This window comes from Leptodactylus fuscus, chromosome 10 (genome assembly GCF_031893055.1).
Source record: "Leptodactylus fuscus isolate aLepFus1 chromosome 10, aLepFus1.hap2, whole genome shotgun sequence".
Taxonomy (NCBI): domain Eukaryota; kingdom Metazoa; phylum Chordata; class Amphibia; order Anura; family Leptodactylidae; genus Leptodactylus; species Leptodactylus fuscus.
In genome coordinates, this window is record NC_134274.1 from 49,778,245 (window position 1) to 49,802,400 (window position 24,156).

Below are 24,156 nucleotides of genomic sequence, written 5' to 3' on the forward strand. Positions count from 1 at the left end.
AGGCCAAGGTTGCACCAAGTGTGGGGGACCCAAACAGGAGCATTAAAATGTGAAGTCATCTTATCCTTCTGTCACTGGGCCTTATTATACTTGTGAATTTTATATACAGAAAATTACAGAACATTGGTTTTTTACAAGAATGAAAGACTAGGGTGTTCCCTACCCCAGGATCAGGCGTGAATTTTGGGTGAGACCTTTCTAAACATGTTCAGCATTTATGCGGGATACATGGTTAATTAAACTATATCTGTTGTATTAGACTACGCCCATCTAGCTTCAGGCAGGCCAAAAGTCACTCAGTAAGCATTCAGGAGACCGAAAATTGAAATTCTATCTTAACTTTTTCACAAGGCCTCCTTCTGAAGACCGTCGTTTTGATCCACAATTGCTAATCAAAGTTTGTTCAGATACATTTCTATGGGCCCATACACATAGTAGTTTTTGCGGCTGTGTGTCTGGTTCCCCCTTTCCCCAGCAAAAACCATAAATGATGAGGGCAAAAAAATAGACACATATGCTAAGCAAAAAAAATAAAGTGCAGGGCAGAAAAAGATCACATAAAGGCACAAGTAGATTAATAAATGTGGTCCATTAACTGTTGTGTGAATAAGGTCTTATCCGTGGGGTTAGATACTGCAAATTTTTTGGTGGCTAACACACAGCAATTTACATTTGTAGCATGAAAAAATCCACAACATAAACCCTAAACCTGTAGCATGGGATTTATCCCTATAGTTGTTTGGGAGATAAATGCACAAAAATATGTTAGGCAGGTGCAGTAAAAATCATCTTGTGAAAAATGCTACTGAATGTTCCTGTGAATGGTGGCACGGCGGCTCAGTGGTTAGCACTACAGCCAAAGACAACGTCTGCAAAGAGTTTGTATAGTCTATCCGTATTTGTGTGAGTTTCCTCCCACACTCCAAAGACATACTGATAGGGAAAGAAAACAAACAAACAAAAAAAAAAGAATGTTCCTGTGAATGTATGGCCTAATGCTTGGTTCACATCTGCGTAGGTATTGCATTCAGGGAGTCTGCATGGGGACCCCCCGAACGGAACTGCAAGCAGTGTGCAGTGAAAGCACACGGACCCCATAGACTATAATGGGGTCCATGTATTTGCCATAAGATCTCCGCAGGGATCATACAGACAAGAAAGTAGTTCAGAATCTACTCTCATGTCCGCATGATTCATGCAGGCAGTGCGCGGCAAGCACACAGACCCCATTATAGTCTACGGGATCCATGTGCTTTCACTGAACACCGCTTGCCAGTGCGTTCGGTAGTCTGTTTGGGGGTCCCCATGTGGACTCCCTGAACGGAGTACCAAACGCAGATGTGAACTAAGGGTAACCCGGGTTTTGATACTGTGATCGCACACACAGCAATAACTGACAAAACTCAAAGCCCAAGACACTCCAAACTATAAATATAAACCTGTAAGTATTAATTTTAGTATTACCTACCACTCTCTTCCTTGTGATATCATAAACATTATTCCCAGTTCTTCTAATTTCTGATGGGAAGAATCTTGGATGATTTTACTAATCCAGCCCAGGAGACGGCATCTGAACAGGAAAAAATGGACATTAGGGTAGATGTTTTGCCATGGGCCTTGCACATGTTTGTGTGCATCTAGCCTTAAATGTTTAGGGGTGAACTATGACTTTAAGGGTAGTTGCACACGACCGTGTTTCACCCATGAAACTTGGTAAATGTATTAGCCAGATTTACTGGCTTGACGTTCATGCTGGGAGCCTCAGTTTTAGGCTAATGCCTTATGTTGCAGAAAAGCAGTTTTTTTTTGTTAAAGATTTTGCTGTAGATTTTTGATCCAAGGCCAAGAATGGGAAAGACAGCCCCTACCTACAGCACCTGATGGAGACTAGCAATAAAGGGATCTAACGCCTCCTATAAAAATTAAATGAGCTCCAAGCTCATTTGCACACGGTTACAACTGTTGGCAGAAGTTTTATGTTGTTAGATAATCTCAGTAATACCATGCAACGGGGACAATAATCCTTTCTGTCATTTGCAGTTGGGCCACATATTTGTTTTTGTTGGTACTTTACTTAAAGGCGTTGTCCACACAAAATGGACAACCCCTTTAACTTTTTTTTTTTTTTTTTTTTTAAAAACATGTACAGGAAATCTGTGTAAGTTAGCTGAAGATTGGTCAAAAGCGACCATAACAAGCACTGGTATTTTTTTGGCCTGTAATGAACTGAGAATATCTAGCATTGCCGGACTTAAGTGTGTCAGCCAGCCACAAACAACTATTTGCAGCATCGATATGCTAGATAGCCAGCCGTTTGCTGGCCAAAATGATGGTATTGGCCACTTAAGTATAAGAAAATTTTATGTGTATGGCTGGATTTAGATGATATAAAGACTATATGAATATGAAACAGTCATCATTTAGTTACAGACTATATTTACATGAGATAGATTTATTAAAGATAAGTATACAACTGTCCTATTCATCTGAATGGGTCTTGCAGAAAAACATGCGCTTGTGCAAAAACATCTGACGGCGAGTTCACACCTGCGCTCGGTCTCCACTTTGCAGTTTTCCATCTTCTGCCCGAGAAACTGGTCAGGAAACGGAAACCCAGCAGTCAGTTTTAAAACCGGGACCGGGCGGACACTGACTGCCGTTTTCCGTCTCCTGTCCATTTTCTCAGGCAGAAGATGGAAACCCGCAAAGCAGAGACCGTGACCGTGAAGTGTTTCAGCTGTAAAATTAAGAATCTCCACTGCACTGTGTGAACGCTCCCTAATGGAAGAATGATTAACTTACCCATTACAGTAAGGGTAAGTTCACACAAGGTTTTTTGGTCCTGACCAAAAAGACGGCTTCCATTGAATTTAATGGAAGCTGGTCATTTCTTTTTTCCGGGAGCCGTTTGTTCCGGCTCCCGGAAAAAAGAAGCAAAATGCTCATTCTTCAGGCCGATTCGCCTCGTGACATCTGCCTGAAGACACTCGATTCTCCCGACTTAGCCTATTCATTGGGCCTAATCCGGAGCGGAGTGTGCGAGTGGATGCCGGTGCAGTGCAGCGGAATTCAGTCACGGCCATCTGTTTTTTGGTCCGGAAACTGAGGCAGCCTCTGGTTCTGGACCAAAAAACCCATGTGAACATACCCTAAGTTGTAAAAGGTTGTGCCTGTCTATCATGTTCAGGAACACCTTCCGCAAAACCTCACGTTCAATACTCCACACATTAATTTCTATAGTTATTTTCTTCCAGTTCAGGCAATGTCTGGGGGATAGTTCCACAAACCCTGTCCTTGTACACGGCCGTGTTCACATTCACATCAATAATCTTAGGACCCACAATCTACACACCGTGTGCCTGCTAGGATAATATTCACATTATAATCATAATCATAGGTGTGCAACTATGAGGGGTTTCCAAACATGTGGCAGATTTTTAATTTTTTTTGCTATCAGCCATATATAGATATATTGCAGTTTGTTGGAATGGTAAGGCCAGGAAGTTTACCACAGTTTCTTTGTGTTTGTGTGTCTACAAAGGCCTCCATCATCACATTGTATGTTTAGACACATTCACAACACTACCATACTGTACAGATAGCAACTCAGGCCTGACAGGGAAAGATACAATGGCTTCAATCATTCCCTAAACTGCTGTGGTAAAATGAAAGCAGAGCTCTGGTTGGTTAGTATGGGCAACATAGGTAGTTTTGATGATGAAGACCTGAGGCACAAGGAAGCAAGGACCTGTTTTTGTGGCCCTTCCTGTATTCACTCATCTCTGGGTTCCTTTCTCATAGACATGACAAACATAGCCTTGTCTCACTAACGGCACCCCGTCAAGACTTTCCACTCCGGATTAGGCCCAAAGGAATGGAGCTGGCCTGGAGCGAGCTGCCGCGAGGCGGACGCCGCGGCTGATTTAGCCATAGAATCCGCCTGAAGAAAGGGCAGCTTGTTTCTTTTTTCCGCTAGCAACATGCCACTAGTGAAAAAAAGAACGCTAGCAGTCTCCATAGACCACCATTGTGAGGGGGTGGATTATGAAGTGGATTCTGCACTAAAATCCACCCATCTTGTCCATTGAACGGGGCCTAAGACACAACAATGGACAACAGATGCGACTGAACTTATCATAATCCTATTAATAATAGTTTGTGAGTTTGTGTGTTTGGATGTTTGGATGCTTGTTCCTCAATCACGCAAAACCCGCTTGACCAATTTGGCTGAAAGTTTCCACAAACATAGTTAATACACCCGATTACAATAGGCTACTTTTCGTCACAATAGCGCACATACGTTTGTGCCAGGACCCCCACAAAACCCAAACTCACACCACCATCTCTGCAATCTCACACACTTTGGACCATAGCAAGCCACAAAATTCATATTGCCCTCTACAGCAGGCATGTCAAACTCAGGGTATCCCGAGGGCCACATGAGTAACAAGAGGTTGTTGCGAGGGCCACACACAGCAGCTAATGGCTAGGGCCTAGGAGACTGATCACTAATACAATGCATCGCAAAAATCCGGCATTTCTATTGCAGGCTACATAGAGTAGCCTACAATAGAAAGTATAGAATGACAGGCTGGAGCCTCACAAGGCTCCCGGCTGCCATAAAAATGCACGCAGGCCCTGAATCTTGCTCCGGGTGCCTGCGATTGCCGGTAAAATGGCACCTCAGTTAAAGCTGGCAGACACCATTATTGTGTTGGAGTGCTGGGGAAGGGTTGGAGTGCTGGGGGGGCTGGGGGAGGGGAGCTTCTGGATGTCTGGCCCTTCCTTGGGCCTGAGGACTGTTTTTTCCCATCCACTTGCAATTCTTGCACTTGGGGGTTAATAGAAGCACTACAGACTATAATGCTCCAATTAACCTCCAAGTGAAAGAATTACAAGGTGGGTGGGAAAAAAAACAGTCCTCAGGCCCAAGGAAGGGCCAAACATCCAGAAGAACCGCCAGCCCCCCCTTCCCCAAGGAAGGGCCAGACAGACATCAAAAAGCCCCCCTCCCCCAGCACTCCAACCCCCCATCATCATAAATCTAGTATTTATCCCCTATCCGTAGGATAGAGGTTAAATACTTGAAAAATCACAATTTCTTCTGCAGAAGCTTACCTGCTTCTGCTCTTCAGCCTGCACAGCGGTCTTGTGAGACCGCGTAGGACGCAGGCACACGTCGGGTGCGGGCCTGATTACGTGCCTACGTCCGCGTGTGGGGAGGAGGGGGTGGAGTGGAGGGGGCGGAGCGGAGCAGGCAGAGAGCAGGCAGGGAGACCTGCTCTCTGCGAAGGGTGAGGGGCGGCCGCTGGAGCAGCGCTGCGTCCAGCAGGATCGCCCCAATCCACCGCTCACTTTCCCTGTCGAGACGGTGACACTAAGCCAGTCCAGGACAGTTTGTCCTGGACTGGCTTAGGCCAAAAAATGCCGTCCCCCCCCGGGGCCCCGGCATAGCGCCGCCTGAAGCGGTCGCTTCATGAGAGGTGCGGCGCTGCATATCCCTGCATATGACCTGCTTACGTGAACAGCAGCTGCTGTGCCAATGAATGAAGAGCCGGAAGTGCTGATCATGAGTTTTGAACATCTGTGGCCCGCACAAAAGTCTCAAACTTTGTCTCTAAAGTTTAGAGACAAAGTTTGAGACTTTTGTGAGGGCCGCAGATATGCCTGTAAAGGGCCGCATGCGGCCCTCGGGACGCATGTTTGACATGCCTGCTCTACAGCCTAGCCCCTAACCCCACACAGTCACATATACATATACTTTACCCCTCACCTTAACGCTACTCCAGGAGGATCTCTTTAACGCTCCGGAGCAGCCATGTTTGCCGACCCCCACCGCTCTGACAATCCACGACACCGCCCACCCATGTCAATACCCCTAGGCGGTCTAATAAATGCAAAAACAGAAACAAAAAAAGGGAAAAAAAATAAAATAAAAAATAAAAAGTATTACAAATTCAAATCCCCCCCCTTTCCCTAGAACACATATAAAAGTAGTTAAATACTGTTAAAACACATACATGTTAGGTATCCCTGTGTCCGAAATCGCCCCCTCTACAAAGCTATACAAATATTTTGCCTGGACGCTTAACGCCGTAGCGGCAAACATACTGAAAAGTCCAAAACCACTGTTTTTTCACTATTTTCATTATCATACAAATATCAATCAAAAGTGATCAAACCAATAGCATTTCCCGAAAATGTAACAACTAAAAACTACACCCGGCCCCGCAAAAAAAGACATCCGCCGACACAGACAAATAAAAAAGTGACTGCTGTCAGAATATGGCGACAAAAAAATGTCAACACACTACTGGCAGAAAATAAAGCATTCAATGTCGTATATCGAGGTATATTAACTTCAAATACATCTGTCCCAAAGTCACTATGTACAGTTTCTCACAACACCGTATAGCAGCTCAAATACAAATTAGCTTCAACACAAAAGTCTCACATATTCTCTGAATTACAGCAAAAACAAGATACAAAGTTACATTTCATATCCCATACCTTATTCACACTACTAAAACCTTACCCGCGCCTGTATATACCCACTTCTACAATCACCGCAGACGAAGTCCAGCTAGTACCAGCTAGTTCATCATAATTTACCACATGCCCTTTATGAGCCTGAGCAGAGATCTACTACCTCATAGCATCCTTAGTGGTGCATCGTGGCTAATTCTGCGCAGATTCGCATCAAAATTGGTGTAGAATACACGCTATTTTCCAGTGTGTGAATGCACCCTTATATGACTTGCATATATCTTGCAATTTTTTTTAGTGGTCATCCCCTCTGCAGACTATTTGTGATCTAGTGGATGGAAACAAGCTGCTACAATGTATTCCATAGAACAATGGTCTACAACCTGCGATATGCATACCCCAGAACCACTGGTCTATATAACCTGCTGCACTGCATGCAGGTCTCCCCTGCCCAGGACAGGCACCGGCGGCCATCCTTACTTGAGAAGCACAATAAACATGTCCATCAGGGATGATGGAGACGCTCATTGCAGTTACTGTGATGTCAGATAGGTGAATGATGAATGCAGCTTACCCCTTGCTCCTGCGGTGTCAGTAACCACAATGATTGTCTCCATCTGTACTAATGGATGTGCTCATTGTGCTTCTAAAGTTAGAATGCCACCAGTGACCATGTGCAGGTATCTGTCCCGGGCAAAGGGGATCAGGATGCAATATAGACATTGCAGGGTGTGGGGACACTGTTGGGACCATTGTATTACTTCCCTCTCCAAAAACTTCCATGAGCACAATTTGGTACTTCATGGAGCTGGCAATATGTCTTGGAAAACCAAGAGGGATTCAGCAGGGCAGTTTAAAAATATAGGAGAAAAGAATTCAGAGGAAAAAAAAAAAAAAAAATTCAATAAGTTATGCTTTCAGAAAATCAACAATTTGGTTTAGTTATTCTAATGTCTGTTGTTTCTTTTTTATACAAGTATTATTATCATTTTTAATAAAAAGCCTTTCATTCCTATATGACATGTACACATTCAAGGATGCCAAATGGTAATTATCACCAAGCACCTATGCCGAAGGGGTAGGAGAACTTTGTAAGTCATTTAAAAACTAGTTGGAAATGTTGTCATTGGCAGTCAGAAGGCAAATCTTTGAAGTTTTATATTTTAAGCTAAAAATTTCCAGTTACAGAAGTGTCTTAGAGGAAATAACACCAGTGACCTGTGCCCAGCAGCTTTCGACATTTTCCAGCAGGCATCACTACCAAGTTACTTTTGATGCATGCTCTCCTTCTGTGGTATGGGTCTGTCCATAGTGAGTGCTTAGGGTCCATTCACATGGAGGAAAATGGTGAGGAATTTGATGTGGAATTTCAGCGCTGAAATTCCACACCAAATTTCTCACCATTTTTCTCTTTGTGTGAATGGACCCGTAGGATGAGTTCACACTTGAGTTTTTTAGTCAGGAATTTGGTCAGGAAAAATTTGCTTCAGGAAAATTCATGAGGCGTTTTTTATTAAGTGTTTTTCAGGTGTTTCTGCCTGAAAAAATCAATGCAAGTCAAAGGGAGGTGGAAAATCCACCTGGCGTTTTTGATGCGTTTTTTGGAGAAAAAAAAACACGCCAAAAAACGCTAGTGGTTTTTCCACCTCCGATTGACTTGTATTCATTTCCTGAGGCAGAATCTGCCTGAAGAATGGTCATGTTGCTTCTTTTTTCCGCTAGCGGATTTTTCCTGCTAGTGGAAAATCCACTAGTAGAGATGAGCGAACACTGTTCGGATCAGCCGATCCGAACAGCACGCTCCCATAGAAATGAATAGAAGCACCTGGCACGCAGACTTTGCCGGCGGCTGGCCGCTTAACCCCCCCACGTGCCGGCCGCTTCCATTCATTTCTATGGGAGCGTGCTGTGGGCGTGCTGTACGGAACAACTGTTCCGAACAGTGTTCGCTCATCTCTATCTGCTAGCAGAAAAAAAAAAAATATTACATATGACTGTATGGTAAGGCGTTTTTGGTAAGGATTTTGAGGCAGATTCCAAGCCAAATTCCTGACCAAAAAACTCTGTGTGAACTCAGCCTAAAAGGGAAAGTTCACACAGGGTTTTTTGGATCATGTAGCCGTGACTGAAAGCCGGTGCACACTGTTGCAGATTAGGCCCAATGAATGGGCTTAGTCTGGAGGAGGGAATTGCTTCAGGCCGAATTGCAAGGCGAAACAGCCTGAAGAATGAGCACCTCGCTTCTTTTTCTGGGAGCCGGAACAAGCCAGTTCCTGGAAAAAACTCCTAAGTGGCTCCCATTTATTTCAATGGGAGCTGTCTTTTAAGTCAAGATTTTTAGGTGGATACGGCCTCAAAATCCTGACCAAAATACTCCGTGTGAACATACCCTTATGCTTCCTTTCTGAGTGCCAGTAAATACTCCTCAGCCAGCCCGTGTATATTATAATAAGAGAGGACACTATATAATATAAGGGGCACTGTATACTCTAATTAAAGAGGACACTATATAATGATAGGGGGCACTGTATATTATAATAATAGAGGACATTATATAATGATAGGGGGCACTGTATATTATAATAACAGAGGACATTATATAATGATAGGGGGCACTGTATATTATAATAAGAGAGGACACTATATAATATAAGGGGCACTGTATACTCTAATTAAAGAGGACACTATAATAATAGGGGGCACTGTATATTATGATAAGAGAGGACACTATAGAATATAAGGGGCACTGTATATTATAATAACAGAGGACATTATATAATGATAGGGGGCACTGGATATTATAATAAGAGAGGACACTATATAATGATAGGGGACACTGTATATTATAATAAGAGAGGACACTATATAATATAAGGGGCACTGTATACTCTAATTAAAGAGGACACTATATAATGATAGGGGGCACTGTATATTATAATAACAGGACATTATATAATGATAGGGGGCACTGTATATTATAATAAGAGAGGACACTATATAATATAAGGGGCATTGTATATTACAATAACAGAGGACATTATATAATGATAGGGGGCACTGTATATTATAATAAGAGAGGACACTATATAATATAAGGGGCACTGTATACTCTAATTAAAGAGGACACTATATAATGATAGGGGGCACTGTATATTATAATAAGAGAGGGCACTATATAATATAAGGGGCACTGTATATTATAATAACAGAGGACATTATATAATGATAGGGGGCACTGTATATTATAATAAGAGAGGACACTATATAATATAAGGGGCACTGTATATTATAATAACAGAGGACATTATATAATGATAGGGGGCACTGTATATTATAATAACAGAGGACATTATATAATGATAGGGGGCACTGTATATTATAATAACAGAGGACATTATATAATGATAGGGGGCACTGTATATTATAATAAGAGAGGAAATTATATAATGATAGGGGGCACTGTATACTCTAATTAAAGAGGACACTATATAATGATAGGAGGCACTGTATACTATAATAAGAGAGGACACTATATAATATAAGGGGCAATGTATATTATAATAACAGAGAACATTATATAATGATAGGGGACACTGTATATTATAATAACAGAGGACATTTTAATAATGATAGGGGACACTGTATATTATAATAACAGAGGACATTATATAATGATTGGGGGCACTGTATATTATAATAAGAGAGGACACTATATCCCTATATTATAAAAATGAATTACACGTGTCTTCACACAGTTGTACACGCCATAGGATTAGATACACGTGTCTTCACACAGTACCACATGCAGTAGGATTAGATACGCGCGTCTACACACAGTTCCACACGCCGAAGGATTAGATAGGCGCCTCTTCACACAATACCACACAGGGGAGGATTAGATATGTGTGTGTGCACACAGTACCACACTTTGGAGGATTAGATACATGCCTCTGCACACAGTACCACAAGCCAGAGAATTAGATATGCGTCTCAGCACACAGTACCACATGGGGGAGGATTAGATACACGCGTCTGCACACAGTACCACATGCCGTAGGATTAGATACGCGCGTCTACACACAGTACCACATGGGGGAGGATTAGATATACGCGTCTGCACACAGTACCACATGCCGTAGAATTAGATACACGCGTCTACACACAGTTCCACACTCCAGAGGATTAGATACGTGTGTCTGCACACAGTTGTACACGCCATAGGATTAGATACACACGTCTGCACAGAGTACCACATGCCGTAGGATTAGATACACACGTCTACACACAGTTCCACACTCCAGAGGATTAGATACACGCGTCTGCACACAGTTGTACACGCCATAGAATTAGATACACACGTCTGCACACAGTACCACATGCAGTAGGATTAGATACGCGCCTCTTCACACAGTACCACACGGGGGAGGATTAGATACGTGTGTGCACACAGTATCACACTTTGGAGGATTAGATACATGCCTCTGCACACAGTACCACAAGCCAGAGAATTAGATACGCGTCTCAGCACACAGTATCACACGGGGGAGGATTAGATACGCGCGTCTGCACACAGTACCACACGGGGGAGGATTAGATACGCGCGTCTACACACAGTACCACATGCCGGGGGATTGGACACACGCATCTACACACAGTTCCACACGCCGTAGGATTAGATATGTGCCTCTTCACACAATACCACACAGGGGAGGATTAGATACGTGCATCTGAACACAGTACCACACAGGGGAGGATTAGATACAGGCCTCTGCATACAGTACCACATGCCAGAGAATTAGATACGCGTCTCAGCACACAGTTCCACACGGGGGAGAATTAGATATGCGCATCTGCACACAGTACTACACGCCAGAGTCATTAGATACGCGCGTCTGCACACAATTTCACTTACTGGAGGATTAAATATGCGCCTCTTCACACAATATCACATGGGGAGGATTAGATACGTGCATCTGCACAAAGTACCACACCAACAAGGATTAGACACGTGCATCTAAACACAGTGCTACACGGGGAAGGATTAGATACAGCTTTACTCCAGGTATCCATAACAACTGATCACAGGTTTTTCACTGACATCCAAAATGAGATACACATAATCACATTACGCTTATGGACATACACACAAACCACATTACAAAATACACCAGTGCAAAATTGGACAATTCTTATGGGGTCAGTACACAAACATAAATTGTAATATACCCGTGCGAAGCCGGGTCCTCTCTCTAGTCTCCCTATATTATAAAAATGAATTTCTGTCTGTCTGTTTGTCTGTCTGTGCTCTAATGCGAACCAAACGACTGGACCGATCTTCACCAAATTTGGTACAGAGATACTTCAGGTATCCGGGAAGGTTTAAGACGAGACTCCAACTCGCTCGGACGTACCGTTGCTGAGATACAGCATTCCAAACACAATGCCCCCCCCCCTTAGCCAATACAAACCTGCAAGTCTTTCACTCATATTCCAACTGCAATACACACGGTCTCTCCACATACACAACCCAACACTGATATCCAAACTGAGATACACGCATAAGAGGATTAGATACACAGATCAGCACACAGTATCACACACCAGAGGATTAGATACACGCGTCTGCACACAGTCCCACAAACCAGAGGATTAAATACGTGCTTCTGCACACAGTTCCACATGCCGAAGGATTAGATACACGTGTCTGCACAAAGTACCACACGCCGGGAGATTGGATACATGCGTCTGCACACAGTACCACATGCCAAAGGATTGGATACACGCATCTGCACATAGTTCCACACACCAGAGCATAAGATATGCACATCTGCACACAGTACCACATGCTGCAGGATTAGATATGTGTGTCTACACACAGTTCCCCACGCCATAGGATTAGATACGCGCCTCTTCACACAATACCACACGGGGGAGGATTAGATACGTGTGTCTGCACACAGTACCACACTTTGGAGGATTAGATACATGCCTCTGCACACAGTACTACAAGCCAGAGAATTACATACACGTCTCAGCACACAGTACCACACAGGGAGGATTAGATACACGCGTCTGCACACAGTACCACATGCTGTAGGATTAGATACGCGCGTCTACACACAGTTCCACATGCCGTAGGATTAGATACGCACCTCTTCACACAATACCACACAGGGGAGGATTAGATACACGCATCTGCACACAGTTCCACACACCAGAGGATTAGATAAGCACGTCTGCACACAGTACCACATGCCGTAGGATTAGATACGCGCGTCTGCTTACAGTTCCACATGTCAGACAATTAGATACGCACATCTTCACACAGTTGTACACGCCATAGGATTAGATACACGCGTCTGCACACAGTACCACATGCTGTAGGATTAGATACGTGCATCTACACACAGTTCCACATGCCGTAGGATTAGATACGCACCTCTTCACACAATACCACACAGGGGAGGATTAGATATGTGCGTCTGAACACAGTACCACACTTTGGAGGATTAGATACATGCATCTGCACACAGTACCACATGCCAGATAATTAGATACGCGTCTCAGCACACAGTACCACATGGGGGAGGATTAGATACGTGCATCTGCACACAGTACCTCACGCCAAAGGATTAGATACACCTGTCTGCACACAGTACCACACGCCAGAGGATTAGATACATGCGTCTGCACATAGTACCACATGCCGTAAGATTAGATATGCACGTCTGCACACAGTTTCACTTACCGGAGGATTAGATACGTGCCTCTTCACACAATGCCACACGGGGGAGGATTAGATACACACATCTGCACACAGTACCACACGCCGGAGGATTACATATGTGCATCTGCACACAGTACCACACCAACAAGGATTAGATACTTGCATCTAAACACAGTACTACACGGGGAAGGATTAGATACAGCTTTACTCCAGGTATCCATAACAACTGATCACAGGTTTTTCACTGATATCCAAAATGAGATACACATAATCACATGACGCTTATGGACATACACACAAACCACATACAAAATACACCAGTGCAAAATTGGACATTTCTTATGGGGCCACTACACAAACATAATATGTAATATACCCGTGCGAAGCCGGGTCCTCCCTCTAGTCTCCCTATATTATAAAAATGAATTTCTGCCTGCCTGTCTGTCTGTCTGTCTGTCCGTCTGTCTGTCTGTGCTCTAATGCGAACCAAACGACTGGACCGATCTTCACCAAATTTGGCACAGAGATACTTCAGGTATCCGGGAAGGTTTAAGATGAGACTCCAACTCGCTCAGACGTACCGTTGCTGAGATACAGCATTCCAAACACAATGCCCCCCCTTAGCCAATACAAACCTGCAAGTCTTTCATTCATATTCCAACTGCAATACACATGGTCACTCCACATACACAACCCAACACTGATATCCAAACTGAGATACACGCATCAGAGGATTAGATACACAGATCAGCACACAGTATCACACGCCAGAGGATTAAATACGCGCTTCTGCACACAGTTCCACAAACCAGAGGATTAAATACGCGCTTCTGCACACAGTTCCACATGCCAAAGGATTAGATACACGCGTCTGCACAAAGAACCACACGCCGGGGGATTGGATACATGCGTCTGCACACAGTACCACATGCCAAAGGATTGGATACACGCATTTGCACACAGTTCCACACACCAGAGCATAAGACATGCACATCTGCACACAGTACCACATGCAGTAGGATTAGATACGTGCATCTACACACAGTTCCACATGCCGTAGGATTTGATGCACGCCTCTTCACACAATACCACACAGGGGAGGATTAGATACGTGTGTCTGCACACAGTACCACACTTTGGAGGATTAGATACATGCCTCTGCACACAGTACCACAAGCCAGAGAATTACATACATGTCTCAGCACACAGTACCACACAGGGAGGATTAGATACACGCGTCTGCACACAGTACCACATGCCGTAGGATTAGATACGCGCGTCTACACACAGTTCCACATGCCGTAGGATTAGATACGCACCTCTTCACACAATACCACACAGGGGAGGATTAGATACGTGTGTCTGCACACAGTACCACACTTTGGAGGATTAGATACATGCCTCTGCACACAGTACCACAAGCCAGAGATTTACATACACGTCTCAGCACACAGTACCACACGGGGGAGGATTAGATATGCGCATCTGCACACAGTACCACATGCTAGAGGATTAGATATGTGCATCTGCACACAGTACCACACAGGGGAGGATTAGATACGCGCATCTGCACACAGTACCACATGCCAGAGGATTAGATACGCGCATCTGCACACAGTACTACACACCAGAGGATTAGATACGCGCGTCTGCACACAGTACCACATGCCGTAGGATTAGATATATGCCTCTTCACACAATACCACACAGGGGAGGATTAGATACATGTGTTTGCATACAGTACCACACTTTGGAGGATTAGATACATGCCTCTGCACACAGTACCACATGCCAGATAATTAGATACACGTCTCAGCACACAGTACCACACGGGGGAGGATTAGATACGTGCATCTGCACACAGTACCTCACGCCAGAGGATTAGATACACCTGTCTGCACACAGTACCACACGCCAGAGGATTAGATACGCGCGTCTGCAAATAGTACCACATGTCGTAAGATTAGATATGCACGTCTGCACACAGTTTCACTTACCGGAGGATTAGATACGTGCCTCTTCACACAATGCCACATGGGGGAAGGATTAGATACACACATCTGCACACAGTACCACACGCCGGAGGATTAGATATGTGCATCTGCACACAGTACCACACCAACAAGGATTAGATACTTGCGTCTAAACACAGTACTACACGGGGAAGGATTAGATACATCTTTACTCCAGGTATCCATAACAACTGATCACAGGTTTTTCACTGACATCCAAAATGAGATACACATAATCACATGACGCTTATGGACATACACACAAACCACATACAAAATACACCAGTGCAAAATTGGACATTTCTTATGGGGCCACTACACAAACATAAAATGTAATATACCCGTGCGAAGCCGGGTCCTCCCTCTAGTCTCCCTATGTTATAAAAATGAATTTCTGTCTGTCTGTCTGTGCTCTAATGCGAACCAAACGACTGGACCGATCTTCACCAAATTTGGCACAGAGATACTTCAGGTATCCGGGAAGGTTTAAGATGAGACTCCAACTCGCTCAGACGTACCGTTGCTGAGATACAGCATTCCAAACACAATGCCCCCCCTTAGCCAATACAAACCTGCAAGTCTTTCATTCATATTCCAACTGCAATACACATGGTCACTCCACATACACAACCCAACACTGATATCCAAACTGAGATACACGCATCAGAGGATTAGATACACAGATCAGCACACAGTATCACACGCCAGAGGATTAAATAAGCGCTTCTGCACACAGTTCCACAAACCAGAGGATTAAATACGCGCTTCTGCACACAGTTCCACATGCCAAAGGATTAGATACACGCGTCTGCACAAAGAACCACACGCCGGGGGATTGGATACATGCGTCTGCACACATTACCACATGCCAAAGGATTGGATACACGCATTTGCACACAGTTCCACACACCAGAGCATAAGACATGCACATCTGCACACAGTACCACATGCAGTAGGATTAGATACGTGCATCTACACACAGTTCCACATGCCGTAGGATTTGATGCACGCCTCTTCACACAATACCACACAGGGGAGGATTAGATACGTGTGTCTGCACACAGTACCACACTTTGGAGGATTAGATACATGCCTCTGCACACAGTACCACAAGCCAGAGAATTACATACATGTCTCAGCACACAGTACCACACAGGGAGGATTAGATACACGCGTCTGCACACAGTACCACATGCCGTAGGATTAGATACGCGCGTCTACACACAGTTCCACATGCCGTAGGATTAGATACGCACCTCTTCACACAATACCACACAGGGGAGGATTAGATACGTGTGTCTGCACACAGTACCACACTTTGGAGGATTAGATACATGCCTCTGCACACAGTACCACAAGCCAGAGATTTACATACACGTCTCAGCACACAGTACCACACGGGGGAGGATTAGATATGCGCATCTGCACACAGTACCACATGCTAGAGGATTAGATATGTGCATCTGCACACAGTACCACACAGGGGAGGATTAGATACGCGCATCTGCACACAGTACCACATGCCAGAGGATTAGATACGCGCATCTGCACACAGTACTACACACCAGAGGATTAGATACGTGCGTCTGCACACAGTACCACATGCCGTAGGATTAGATATATGCCTCTTCACACAATACCACACAGGGGAGGATTAGATACATGTGTTTGCATACAGTACCACACTTTGGAGGATTAGATACATGCCTCTGCACACAGTACCACATGCCAGATAATTAGATACACGTCTCAGCACACAGTACCACACGGGGGAGGATTAGATACGTGCATCTGCACACAGTACCTCACGCCAGAGGATTAGATACACCTGTCTGCACACAGTACCACACGCCAGAGGATTAGATACGCGCGTCTGCAAATAGTACCACATGTCGTAAGATTAGATATGCACGTCTGCACACAGTTTCACTTACCGGAGGATTAGATACGTGCCTCTTCACACAATGCCACATGGGGGAAGGATTAGATACACACATCTGCACACAGTACCACACGCCGGAGGATTAGATATGTGCATCTGCACACAGTACCACACCAACAAGGATTAGATACTTGCGTCTAAACACAGTACTACACGGGGAAGGATTAGATACATCTTTACTCCAGGTATCCATAACAACTGATCACAGGTTTTTCACTGACATCCAAAATGAGATACACATAATCACATGACGCTTATGGACATACACACAAACCACATACAAAATACACCAGTGCAAAATTGGACATTTCTTATGGGGCCACTACACAAACATAAAATGTAATATACCCGTGCGAAGCCGGGTCCTCCCTCTAGTCTCCCTATGTTATAAAAATGAATTTCTGTCTGTCTGTCTGTGCTCTAATGCGAACCAAACGACTGGACCGATCTTCACCAAATTTGGCACAGAGATACTTCAGGTATCCGGGAAGGTTTAAGATGAGACTCCAACTCGCTCAGACGTACCGTTGCTGAGATACAGCATTCCAAACACAATGCCCCCCCTTAGCCAATACAAACCTGCAAGTCTTTCATTCATATTCCAACTGCAATACACATGGTCACTCCACATACACAACCCAACACTGATATCCAAACTGAGATACACGCATCAGAGGATTAGATACACAGATCAGCACACAGTATCACACGCCAGAGGATTAAATAAGCGCTTCTGCACACAGTTCCACAAACCAGAGGATTAAATACGCGCTTCTGCACACAGTTCCACATGCCAAAGGATTAGATACACGCGTCTGCACAAAGAACCACACGCCGGGGGATTGGATACATGCGTCTGCACACATTACCACATGCCAAAGGATTGGATACACGCATTTGCACACAGTTCCACACACCAGAGCATAAGACATGCACATCTGCACACAGTACCACATGCAGTAGGATTAGATACGTGCATCTACACACAGTTCCACATGCCGTAGGATTTGATGCACGCCTCTTCACACAATACCACACAGGGGAGGATTAGATACGTGTGTCTGCACACAGTACCACACTTTGGAGGATTAGATACATGCCTCTGCACACAGTACCACAAGCCAGAGAATTACATACATGTCTCAGCACACAGTACCACACAGGGAGGATTAGATACACGCGTCTGCACACAGTACCACATGCCGTAGGATTAGATACGCGCGTCTACACACAGTTCCACATGCCGTAGGATTAGATACGCACCTCTTCACACAATACCACACAGGGGAGGATTAGATACGTGTGTCTGCACACAGTACCACACTTTGGAGGATTAGATACATGCCTCTGCACACAGTACCACAAGCCAGAGATTTACATACACGTCTCAGCACACAGTACCACACGGGGGAGGATTAGATATGCGCATCTGCACACAGTACCACATGCTAGAGGATTAGATATGTGCATCTGCACACAGTACCACACAGGAGAGGATTAGATACGCGCATCTGCACACAGTACCACATGCCAGAGGATTAGATACGCGCATCTGCACACAGTACTACACACCAGAGGATTAGATACGCGCGTCTGCACACAGTACCACATGCCGTAGGATTAGATATATGCCTCTTCACACAATACCACACAGGGGAGGATTAGATACATGTGTTTGCATACAGTACCACACTTTGGAGGATTAGATACATGCCTCTGCACACAGTACCACATGCCAGATAATTAGATACACGTCTCAGCACACAGTACCACACGGGGGAGGATTAGATACGTGCATCTGCACACAGTACCTCACGCCAGAGGATTAGATACACCTGTCTGCACACAGTACCACACGCCAGAGGATTAGATACGCGCGTCTGCAAATAGTACCACATGTCGTAAGATTAGATATGCACGTCTGCACACAGTTTCACTTACCGGAGGATTAGATACGTGCCTCTTCACACAATGCCACATGGGGGAAGGATTAGATACACACATCTGCACACAGTACCACACGCCGGAGGATTAGATATGTGCATCTGCACACAGTACCACACCAACAAGGATTAGATACTTGCGTCTAAACACAGTACTACACGGGGAAGGATTAGATACATCTTTACTCCAGGTATCCATAACAACTGATCACAGGTTTTTCACTGACATCCAAAATGAGATACACATAATCACATGACGCTTATGGACATACACACAAACCACATACAAAATACACCAGTGCAAAATTGGACATTTCTTATGGGGCCACTACACAAACATAAAATGTAATATACCCGTGCGAAGCCGGGTCCTCCCTCTAGTCTCCCTATATTATAAAAATGAATTTCTGTCTGTCTGTCTGTGCTCTAATGCGAACCAAACGACTGGTCCGATCTTCACCAAATTTGGTACAGAGATACTTCAGGTATCCGGGAAGGTTTATGATGAGACTTCAACTCGCTCGGACGTACCGTTGCTGAGATACAGCATTCCAAACACAGTGCCCCTTAGCCAATACAAACCTGCAAGACTTTCGCTCATATTCCAACTGCAATACACACGGTCACTCCACATGCACAATAAAACACTGATATCCAAACTGAGATACATGCATCAGAGGATTAGATACACAGATCAGCACACAGTATCACACACCAGAGGATTAAATACGCACTTCTGCACACAGTTCCACACACTGAAGGATTTGATACGTGTATTTGCACACGGTTCCACATGCCGAAAGATTAGATACAGGTGTCTACACACTTTTCCATACTCCAGAGGATTAGATACGCGCATCTGCACACATTTGTACACACCATAGGATTAGATACACGCGTCTGCACAGAGTACCACATGCCGTAGGATTAGATACACACGTCTACACATAGTTCCACACTCCAGAGGATTAGATACGTGCATCTGCACACATTTGTACACACCATAGGATTAGATACACGTGTCTGCACACAGTACCACATGCAGTAGGATTAGATACACGCGTCTACACATAGTTCCACACACCGAAGGATTAGATACGCGCCTCTTCACACAATACCACACAAGGGAGGATTAGATACGTGTGTGTGCACATAGTACCACACTTTGGAGAATTAGATACATGCCTCTGCACACAGTACCACAAGCCAGAGAATTAGATACGCGTCTCCGCACACAGTACCACACGGGGGAGGATTAGATATGCGCGTCTGCACACAGTACCACACGGGGGAGGATTAGATACGCGCCTCTTCACACAATACCACACAGAGGAGGATTAGATACACATGGGGGAGGATTAGATACGCGCGTCTGCACACAGTACCACACGGGGGAGGATTAGATATGCGCGTCTGCACACAGTACCACACGGGGGAGGATTAGATACGCGCCTCTTCACACAATACCACACAGAGGAGGATTAGATACACATGGGGGAGGATTAGATACGCGCGTCTGCACACAGTACCACACGGGGGAGGATTAGATATGCGCGTCTGCACACAGTACCACACGGAGGAGGATTAGATACGCGCCTCTTCACACAATACCACACAGAGGAGGATTAGATACACGTGTCTTCACACAGTTGTACACACCATAGGATTAGATACACGCGTCTGCACACAGTAACACATGCCGTAGGATTAGACACGCACGTCTACAAACAGTACCACATGTCGTAGCATTAGATACACGTGTCTGTACACAGTACCACTTGCCGTAGGATTAGATAGGCGCATCTACACACAGTTCCACACTCCAGAGGATTAGATACGCGCGTCTGCACACAGTACCACACGGGGGAGGATTAGATACGCGCGTCTACACACAGTACCACATGCCATAGGATTAGATACGCGCGTCTGCACACAGTACCACATGCCGGGGGATTGGATACGCGCATCTACACACAGTTCCACACGCCATAGGATTAGATATGCACCTCTTCACACAATACCACACAGGGGAGGATTAGATACACGTGTCTTCACACAGTTGTACACGCCATAGGATTAGATACACGCGTCTGCACACAGTAACACATGCCGTAGGATTAGATATGCACGTCTACACACAGTGTTGTAGCATTAATTGCGCGTGTCTGCACACAGTACCACTTGCCGTAGGATTAGATACGCGCATCTACACACAGTTCCACACTCCAGAGGATTAGATACGCGCATCTGCACACATTTGTACACGCCATAGGATTAGATACACGCGTCTGCACACAGTACCACATGCAGTAGGATTAGATACGCGCATCTACACATAGTTCCGCAAGCGGAAGGATTAGATACGCGCCTTTTCACACAATACCATACAGGGGAGGATTAGATACGTGTGTGTGAACACAGTACCACAGTTTGGAGGATTAGATGCATGCCTCTGCACACAGTACCACAAGCCAGAGAATTAGATACGCGTCTCAGCACACAGTATCACACGGGGGAGGATTAGATACGTGCGTCTACACACAGTACCACATGCCATAGGATTAGATACACGCGTCTACACATAGTTCCACACACCGAAGGATTAGATTTGCACCTCTTCACACAATACCACACAAGTGAGGATTAGATACGTGTGTGTGCACACAGTACCACACTTTGGAAGATTAGATACATGCCTCTGAACACAGTACCACAAGCCAGAGAATTAGATACGCGTTTCCGCACACAGTATCACACGGGGGAGGATTAGATACGCGTGTCTGCACACAGTACCACACGGGGGAGGATTAGATACGCGCGTCTACACACAGTACCACATGCCGGGGGATTGGATACGCGCGTCTACACACAGTACCACATGCCATAGGATTAGATACGCGCGTCTGCACACAGTACCACATGCCGGGGGATTGGATACACGCGTCTACACACTGTTCCACACGCCATAGGATTTGATACGCACCTCTTCACACAATACCACACAGGGGAGGATTAGATACACGTGTCTTCACACAGTTGTACACGCCATAGGATTAGATACACACGTCTGCACAGAGTCCCACATGCCGTAGGATTAGATACACGCATCTACATACAGTTCCACACTCCAGAGGATTAGATACGCACGTCTGCACACAGTTATACACGCCATAAGATTAGATACACACATCTGCACACAGTACCACATGCTGTAGGATTAGATACGCACGTCTACACACAGTTCCACACGCCAAAGGATTAGATACGCGCCTCTTCACACAATACCACACAGGGGAGGATTAGATACATGCGTCTGAATACAGTACCACACTTTGGAGGATTAGATACATGCATCTGCACACAGTACCACATGCCAGATAATTAGATACGCGTCTCAGCACACAGTACCACACGGGGGAGAATTAGATATGCGCATCTGCACACAGTACCTCACGCCAGGGATTAGATACACCTGTCTGCACACAGTACCACACGCCAGAGGATTAGATACACGCGTCTGCACATAGTACCACATGCTGTAAGATTAGTTATGCACGTCTGCACACAGTTTCATTTACCGGAGGATTAGATACGTGCCTCTTCACACAATGCCACACGGGGGAGGATTAGATACACACATCTGTACACAGTACCACACCAACAAGGATTAGATACTTGCGTCTAAATACAGTACTGCATGGGGAAGGATTAGATACAGCTTTACTCCAGGTATCCATAACAACTGATAACAGGTTTTTCACTGATATCCAAAATGAGATACACATAATCACATGACGCTTATGGACATACACACAAACCACATACAAAATACATCAGTACAAAATTGGACAATTCTTATGAGGCCACTACACAAACATAACATGTAATATACCCGTGCGAAGCCGGGTCATCCCTCTAGTCTCCCTATATTATAAAAATGAATTTCTGTCTGTCTGTCTGTCTGTCTGTCTGTTCTCTAATGCGAACCAAACGACTGGACCGATCTTCACCAAATTTGGTACAGAGATACTTCAGATATCCGGGAAGGTTTAAGACAAGACTCCAACTCGCTCGGACGTACCGTTGCTGAGATACAGCATTCCAAACACAGTGCCCCCCCCTCCCTTAGCCAATACAAAACTGCAAGACTTTCACTCATATTCCAACTGCAATACACACGGTCACTCCACATGCACAATACAACACTGATATCCAAACTGAGATACACGCATCAGAGGATTAGATACACAGATCAGCACACAGTATCACACGCCACAGGATTAGATACACGGGTCTGCACACAGTCCCAAACACCAGAGAATTAAAAATGCACTTCTGCACACAGTTCCACACACTGAAGGATTTGAAACGTGTGTCTGCACACGGTTCCACATGCCGAAGTATTAGATACAGGAGTCTACACACAGTTCCACACTCCAGAGGATTAGATACGCGCGTCTGCACACAGTTGTACACGCCATAGGATTAGATACACATTTCTGCACACAGTACCACATGCAGTGGGATTAGATACGCGCGTCTGCACACAGTACCACATGCCGGGGGATTGGATACGCGCGTCTACACACAGTTCCACACGCCGTGGGATTAGATACGTGCCTCTTCACACAATACCGCACAGGGGAGGATTAGATACACGTGTCTGCACACAGTTTCACACGCCGGAGGATTAGATACGCGCGTCTGCACACAGTACCATACGCCGGGGGTTTGGATACATGCGTCTGCACACAGTACCACATGCCAGAGGATTAGATACGTGCGTCTGCTTACAAATCCACACGCCAGAGGAATAAATACACGCATCTTCACACAGTTGTACATGCCATAGGATTAGATACACACGTCTGGATACAGTACCACATGCTGTAGGATTAGATACGCGCGTCTACACACAGTTCCAAACGCCGTAGGATTAGATACGCGCCTCTTCACACAATACCACACAGGGGAGGATTAGATACGTGCATCTGAACACAGTACCACACTTTGGAGGATTAGATACAGGCCTCTGCACACAGTACC